Here is a 9,039-nt window from a genome sequence, read left to right as displayed (position 1 = left end):
GGCAAGAAATCTGCGTTCAAAGGACTCCGGCTTATTAGTGATTCCCAAAGCCCAAAAAAAGTCTGCGGGCTATAGAGCGTTTTCATTTCGGGCTCCAGTACTCTGGAATGCCCTCCCGGTAACAGTTCGAGATGCCACCTCAGTAGAAGCATTTAAGTCTCACCTTAAAACTCATTTGTATACTCTAGCCTTTAAATAGACTCCCTTTTTAGCCCAGTTGATCTGCCGTTTCTTTTCTTTTTCTCCTATGTCCCACTCTCCCTTGTGGAGGGGGTCCGGTCCGATCCGGTGGCCATGTACTGCTCGCCTGTGTATCGGCTGGGGACATCTCTGCGCTGCTGATCCGCCTCCGCTTGGGATGGTTTCCTGCTGGCTCCGCTGTGAACGGGACTCTCGCTGCTGTGTTGGATCCGCTTTGGACTGGACTCTCGCGACTGTGTTGGATCCATTGTGGATTGAACTTTCACAGTATCATGTTAGACCCGCTCGACATCCATTGCTTTCCTCCTCTCCAAGGTTCTCATAGTCATCATTGTCACCGACGTCCCACTGGGTGTGAGTTTTCCTTGCCCTTATGTGGGCCTACCAAGGATGTCATAGTGGTTTGTGCAGCCCTTTGAGACACTAGTGATTTAGGGCTATATAAGTAAACATTGATTGATTGATTGATTGATTGACATATATAATAGTCTCCTTTTGAAGTTGTAGGGGACGCTAAAGGCAGTACCTTTAAGGCAGGCCCCCGATATTGTTGTCTGGGTAGGAATCGGGAGAAATTCGGGAGTATGGTTGCCCCGGGAGATTTTTGGGAGGGGCACTGAAATTTGTGAGTCTCCCGGTAAAATCGGAAGGGTTGGCAAGTATGGTTAAATCGAGAATGGATTCTGAATGGAACAATCACCCCAGGAATGGGATCGAATTGTTAGGTGCCCAAAGATTCGCATCCATACAGTTTACCAAGTCAAATTCCTTGTTTGTTGAACATACTTGGTTAATAAAATTGATTCTGAACAATTTAAAGGCCTACTGAAAGCCTCTACTAGCCACCACACAGTCTGATAGTTTATATATCAATGATGAAATATTAACATTGCAACACATGCCAATACGGCCGCTTTGCAATTTTAAATTTCACGTGGAAGTATCATGCTAAAACGTCGCGGTATGATGACGTCACGCATTGTAGAGGACATTTTGTTCCAGCACCGTTCCCAGCTATAAGTCGTCTCTTTTCATCGCATATTTCCACAGTATTCTGGACATCTGTGTACTGAATCTTTTGCAATTTGTTCAATTAATAATGGATACGTCAAAGAAGAAAGATGTAGGTGGGAAGCGGTGTATTGCGGCCGCCTTTAGCAACACAAACACAGCCGGTGTTTCCTTGTTTACATTCCCCGAAAGATGACGGTGAAGCTTTACTATGGAACAGAGCGGTCAAGCAAATGTAGCGATGTAGTACTCCTTTGCGTTGTGTTATTCCCCAAAAGACGACACCCAGTCATTCTTCTGACTCAACCATGGTTTATTCTGGTGAAAACAATCATAGTGAGTCTCCAGTTAGCCTTCTTTACATTTATAAACCGTCACGTGGAAGACAACAGACTGACTAACACATTAACACACGACAAAATAATACACAGTACCTGGTGAAAACAATCATAGTGAATCTCCAATCAGCCTTCTTTACATTCATAAACCTGTACAGAAATAAAACAAAACAAAACTTAACATAAATATTTCTCTTTTAGGCTTACAGCTAGCCTGCTAATAAGTTAGCTGAAAGCTAATTCAGAGAGCGCAACTTACCGTCACGTGGAAGACAACAGACTGACGACACACACGTGTCTCAGCCTGGAAGTCTGCTGTGACATGTGACGTTCAATGACCATAAAAATGTAGGAAATGACAGTACTGAACTTAGAATAATAAAAATTGAGAAATAAAGAGTCACATTCCATAATGTGTAAATGTAATAAATTAGATAAAATTACATTAAAATTAAATGACATTAAAACAAAAACAGTAGTAAGACAGTAAGCAATTGAGATCATAAATTACCTCTGTTACACAAACATGGTCCCCTACCACATGTCAACCGGCAGATTTCGGTGAGAAAATGGGGACAATAAGTCAGCTCTTACCGTAGACATGAGCGGAGAGCTTGCATCGTTCCTCCTGCACCTGTCAAAGAGGCAGCTGCGACTCTCTTGCCTCCGCCCACCGGCCGCCCCCGACCGTCGGATGCTTCCACCGTGGAGGAGGGAAAAAAAAAATCTCAGCCCGGCCCCACCGGCTGCCTTCGCCTCATCGAGAAATGTGGCTTCCCTCGGAGACACTGGTGGTCACCACACCCGTGGCCACACCCTTCCGACTCTCAGGTTGTACAGGTACGACCATATAATCTCACTAAAACACTAGTAACACAATAAGCAGATAAGGGATTTTCCAGAATTATCATAGTAAATTTGTCTAATAACATCTGAATCGCTCTGTCGTCTAGTTTTTTGTCCTTCACTCTCACTTTCCTCATCCACGAATCTTTAATCCTCGCTCAAATTAATGGGGAAATCGTCGCTTTCTCGGTCCGAATCGCTCTCGCTGCTGGTGGCCATGATTGTAAACAATGTTCAGATGTGAGGAGCTCCACAACCCGTGACGTCACGCGCACATCGTCTGCTACTTCCGGTACAGGCAAGGCTTTTTTATTAGCGACCAAAAGTTGCAAACTTTATCGTGGATGTTCTCTACTAAATCCTTTCAGCAAAAATATGGCAATATGGCGAAATGATCAAGTATGACACATAGAATGGACCTGCTATCCCCGTTTGAATAAGAACATCTCATTTCAGTAGGCCTTTAAACTCTAACCTCACCACCAGCAGAAAACATTACAAAAATGAAACTCCACCAGGTAGTTGTTGGTGTATTCCTGTGTAGTGCTTTAGTTTTTGTCTTGCGCTGTTATTTTGGTGGCCCTTCCTGTTTAGTTGGCGTTTTCCTGTCGCAGTTTCGTGTCTTCCTTTGCGCGCTATTCCCCGCACCTGCTTTGTGTTAGCAAGGAAGGCTATTTAAGTTGTTGCGATCCTTCTTTGTGTGGATATTGTTGATTGTCAAGTCATGTACGGTTGTACTTTGTTTACGCCGTAAGTTTTTGCTGTCGTCCAGCATTTCGTTTCTGTTTACTTGGTAGACAGTTCAGTTTTACTTGTGTTTTGCACAGCCATTCCTATTATTTATTGCCTTTTCCTTATGTTCATTTCCCCTCAAGTTTTACGATTTTTTTTCGGCCGTCTTGTGAGTACTTTTTTTTCCCCCTCCAAGCTGTAACTATATCTTCTCTGAAAGCTGTGAAAGACGGCAAGCGCAAACAAGAAGCGTCGGCCCCGGCTGGTATGATGGAATAGTTTAGCAGCTAACATCAGAAGAAACGCTTCCTCCGAACAATGTTTGCCTCCCAACCCCGTGGCGGCGTGGCCCGCGTGCTGGCTGCGAGATGACGCTTTCATGAGAGGATCATTTATTTATTTTGTCAAGGAAATCAAACCATAATGCCTGCGAGCTAGCCAGCTGGGTAGCAGGCCGGGATTAATTAGCATCTCTGGGAGAGGTGACGTCTCCTTTGCTGTTCGTTTTTTTAAGCCGCTGAAATATCAATATTGATCGGACCGGATAAAACTCACCATCCGCGTGTGTTAGTTTCTCATACCTGTAGCCTGAGATACGTGAAACTACTCTTGAGCAAGGCGGATTGTCCGAGTTTTCATAACTTTAACGTACTAGTATATCAGGTGTCGGCAACCCAAAATGTTGAAAGAGCCATATTGGACCAAAGATACAAAAACAAATCGGTCTGGAGCCGCAAAAAAATAAAAATATAAATATATAGTGTGTCAATTGAATTAATAGGACTTAATGGAAGCTAAATGACCTCAAATGAGGCATAATGATGCAATATGTACATATAGCTAGCCTAATTAGCGTGTTAGCATCGATTAGCTTGCAGTCTTGCAGCGACCAAATATGTCTGATTACCGTATTTCCTTGAATTGCCGCAGGGCATAAAGTATGCGCCTGCCTTGAATTACTGCCGGGTCAAACTCGCTCCCCAAAACAATTAGCGCATGCCTAGTATTACCGCCTGGTCAAACTCGTGACGTCACGAGTGACACTTCCCCTGTCATCATTTTCAAAATGGAGGAGGCTGATTTCAATACCGGTAATTTGAAATCGCATAAAGGTAAAAAGATTAAGAGCAATTCAGTAGGATTTAAGGTCCAAGCTTACATCACACTCAAATTTTTACTGCATGCCTTTGGTAAGTGCCGGAGTGAGAAGAGGTTTTAAAATAATTAGCGCATGCTTACTTTTACCGCGTGCCTTTGGTGAGCGCAGGAGTGAGAAGAGGTTTTAAATTAATTAGCGCCCCGGCGGCAATTCAAGGAAATACGGTAGTACGCCACACAAGTCAATAACATCAACAAAACTGATTAGCACTCCACACAAGTCAATAACATCAACAAAACTCACCTTTGTGCATTCATGCACAACATTAAAAGTTTGGTGGACAAAATGAGACAGAAAAAGAAGTGGCCTAAAACACGTCTTAGAAAGTCGGAGAAACTTGTGCATGTAAACAAACTGAGGTGAGTTCAAGGACCGCCCAAATTAGTAGGACAAAACGGCGCTCGCCAAATACTCCAATCAGTGAAGCATGTTTAATATAAACAGTGTGCTTTATTACAATTAGGGAGGTTTGTGTCATGTTTGTCATCCTACAGAAACCATATTACAACAAAAAACGTATTTTTTCCCCCACATTTTTTTCCATTTTTCATGCATTTTTGAAAAAGCTCCAGAGAGTCACTAGGGCGGCGCTAAAGAGCCGCATGCTAGTGCCGTGGGTTGCCGACCCCCGTAGTATAGTATTGTGGTACTAATGACTCAAAAACGGTACTATGCTCAGTTTGAAAAGTACCGGTTCTGTCTATCCGTGTTGACCCTGCGATGAGGTGGCGACTTGTCCAGGGAAGTACCCCCGCCTACCGCCTGAATGCAGCTGAGATAGGCTCCAGCACACCCCCGCCACCCTGAGAGGGACAAGCGGTAGAAAATGGATGAATGGGTTCCCCAATTTTTTATAATTTTTTTTAACGGGCGTCCTCGTCACGTCTTGACATTGCTGGTTTTACGAACAGAGGAGCATGTTCGGCAGTGCACAACCACAGAGTACTTACAAGCAGACACAGCCTGTAGACAGAAAAGGGAGAACGGACGCATTTTGGTGTAAAAAGTAAAGATAAAGGTGAAGTTATAACACTGAAACACACTTAGGTAGAGGTGCTTTAAGACATGGCTAGCTAGTTAGCGGCTAACATCCATCCGCAGCTACTTCTAAATCACTAATCCTCACCTTCATGGTGACAAATTAAGTAAGTTTCTTGCAATTATCAAACATGCTTCACTACACATTGAAGGAGGATACAATAGCTCATCGGCGTCACAATGTAAACAAATGCCATGCCTGACATCCACTGTAATGATACCAAGTACAAGAGGGTATGTAGTCAATAATACTATGATTACATCTGGAATTTTTATCTCAAAAAAATCTGTAGTCCTGTATAGTTTGTGGTGTGTTAGTAGACATTTCAGTCTTAGCTGTCCGTTGTGCCGTAAAAAGTGTTAATACTGTAAGTGTTGTACTTGTTACGCACCAGCTGTTTGAGTCTAACTAGCATCTTTGCTGTGGTTTTCATGAACAAATATGAAGTTCAATCAATCAATCAATCAATGTTTATTTATGTAGCCCTAAATCACCAAAGTCTCAAAGGGCTGCACAAGCTACAACGAAATCCTCGGTTCAGATCCCACATCAGGGCAAAGAAAAACTCAACCCAGTGGGATGACAATGAGGAACCTTGGAGAGGACTAAAGATGTGGGTGACATAATAGTAGCAGTCCAGTCCATAGTGGGTCTATCACAATTGTGTTAGAGTCCAGTCCATTGTGGATCTAACATAATAGTGTGAGAGTCCAGTCCATAGTAGATCTAACATAATATTGTGAGAGTCCAGTCCATAGTGGATCCAACATAATAGTGTGAGTCCAGTCCATAGTGGATCTAACATAATAGTGAGAGTCCAGTCCACAGTGGATCTAACATAATAGTGAGAGTCCAGTCCATAGTGGATCTAACATAATATTGTGAGAGTCCAGTCCATAGTGGATCAAACATAATAGTGTGAGAGTCCAGTCCATAGTGGATCTATCACAATTGTGTGAGAGTCCAGTCTATAGTGGTTGTAACATAATATTGTGAGAGTCCAGTCCATAGTGGATCTAACATAATAGTGTGAGAGTCCAGTCCATAGTGGATCTAACATAATAGTGAGAGTCCAGTCCATACTGGATCCAACATAATAGTGGGAGAGTCCAGTCCATAGTGGATCTAACATAATAGTGTGAGAGTCCAGTCCATAGTGGATCTAACATAATAGTGAGAGTACAGTCCATAGTGGATCTAACATAATAGTGTGAGAGTCCAGTCCATAGTGGATCTAACATAATAGTGTGAGAGTCCAGTCCATACTGGATCCAACATAATAGTGGGAGAGTCCAGTCCATATTGGATCTAACATAATAGTGTGAGAGTCCAGTCCATAGTGGATCTAACATAATAGTGTGAGAGTCCAGTCCAAAGTGGATCTAACATAATAGTGTGAGAGTCCATTCCATAGTGGATCTAACATAATAGTGAGAGTACAGTCCATAGTGGATCTAACATAATAGTGTGAGAGTCCAGTCCATACTGGATCCAACATAATCGTGGGAGAGTCCAGTCCATAGTGGATCTAACATAATAGTGTGAGAGTCCAGTCCATAGTGGATCTAACATAATAGTGAGAGTCCAGTCCATAGTGGATCTAACATAATATTGTGAGAGTCCAGTCCATAGTGGATCAAACATAATAGTGTGAGAGTCCAGTCCATAGTGGTTCTAACATAATATTGTGAGAGTCCAGTCCATCGTGGATCTAGCATAATATTGTGAGAGTCCAGTCCATAGTGGATCTAACATAATAGTGTGAGAGTCCAGTCCATACTGGATCCAACATAATAGTGGGAGAGTCCAGTCCATAGTGGATCTAACATAATAGTGTGAGAGTCCAGTCCATAGTGCCCGGTCCTGTTAATCGTCACTGAGAACACACAATGTCTTGTGTGTCCTTTCTCATTGTTTAACCTTATAGATGCTAATCATAAATGCTGAACCTCCTTCAGGGCATTTCTGTAATCTCGAGAAGCTGAATTGATTAAAAATGGTCCCGTGAGTCCAAAAGGTCAATTTGGACTTATGAAGTGTCTTTAGCTCTGTTTTGGATATTTGACATCTCCAAGTGCTTGTGGGTAGTCACTGGACCAAGAGGGCAAACGTCACTTAGGAAGAGCTGGCAAGTGGAATTGAAACCTTCATTAGATATTTTAGTTCTATTTTAGCTCAGCGAGCATTGTCCTGTTTCTGTAACTTACTGTACTTACTGTACCACACTTAGTGCTCAAGTCAATGTAAATCCAAATGTAAACTGTAGCCGTATTCATTAATCATCAGCCTGAGTCGTAGAAACACAAATGACCTTTAATGCATTGATGACTGCATAGTATTGTTTCAACTTGATTTAAAACCTGCAAAAGTGATATTCTATACAGTGTATATATATATAAATATATATATATATATATATATATATATATATATATATCTGCTTTGAGTGTTTCAGAGTTGGACATGTGTTTTACTGAGGTGGCTAACTATGATGCGTGCAGTTTATCAAAGCAACAATCAAACAATCGAAAATTCCCGTCGTATCAATTCCTAGATATGGTCGTAATTATACTAAATGCACTGGTCATAATAAACACAACATTATTAATATGGCTACTACGGATAATTTGATCAAAAATTCCCTAAAACAGCCCACTACCTATAATATAGTTTTTTTTAAACATAAGATCATTGTCTCCCAAAACGTTGTTAGTTAATGATATTATCAGAGACAACAATCTTAACGTCATCGGTCTCAGCGAAACCTGGCTTAAACCAAACCACTTTTTTGCGCTAAATGAGGCATGTCCTCCTAACTTTACACATGCGCATATTGCCCGTCCTCTCAAAAGGGGTGGGGGGGTCGCACTAATATACAACGAAAACTTTAACCTTAGTCCTAACATAAATGATAAATATAAATCGTTTGAGGTGCTTACTATGAGGTCTGTCACACCGCTGCCTCTACACCTGGCTGTTATCTACCGCCCCCCAGGGCCCTGTTCGGACTTTATCAATGAATTCTCAGAGTTCGTTGCTGATCTAGTGACACACGCCGATAATATAATCATAATGGGGGACTTTAATATCCATATGAATACCCCATCAGACCCACCGTGCGTAGCGCTCCAGACTATAATTGATAGCTGTGGTCTCACACAAATAATAAATGAACCCACGCATCGCAACGGTAATACGATAGACCTAGTGCTTGTCAGGGGTATCACCGTTTCCAAAGTTACGATACTCCCGTATGCTAAAGTATTGTCCAATCATTACCTTATAAAATTCGAGGTTCAGACGCATGTTCGTCAAACTAATAATAATAATAACTGCTATAGCAGCCGCAACATTAATACGGCCACAACGACAACTCTTGCGGACCTACTGCCCTCGGTAATGGCACCATTCCCAAAATATGTGGGCTCTATTGATAACCTCACTAACAACTTTAAACACGCCCTGCGCGAAACCATTGATAACATAGCACCGCTAAAGTTAAAAAAGGCTCCAAAAAAGCGCACCCCATGGTTTACAGAAGAAACTAGAGCTCAGAAATGATTATGTAGAAAGCTGGAACGCAAATGGCGCACGACTAAACTTGAGGTGCACCATCAAGCATGGAGTGATAGTTTAATAACTTATAAACGCATGCTTACCTTAGCTAAAACTAAATATTACTCAAATCTCATCCACCGTAATAAAAACGATCC

The sequence above is a fragment of the Nerophis ophidion genome, linkage group LG20 (genome assembly GCF_033978795.1).
Source record: "Nerophis ophidion isolate RoL-2023_Sa linkage group LG20, RoL_Noph_v1.0, whole genome shotgun sequence".
Taxonomy (NCBI): Eukaryota; Metazoa; Chordata; class Actinopteri; order Syngnathiformes; family Syngnathidae; genus Nerophis; species Nerophis ophidion.
Note: the sequence above shows the minus strand (reverse complement) of the source record.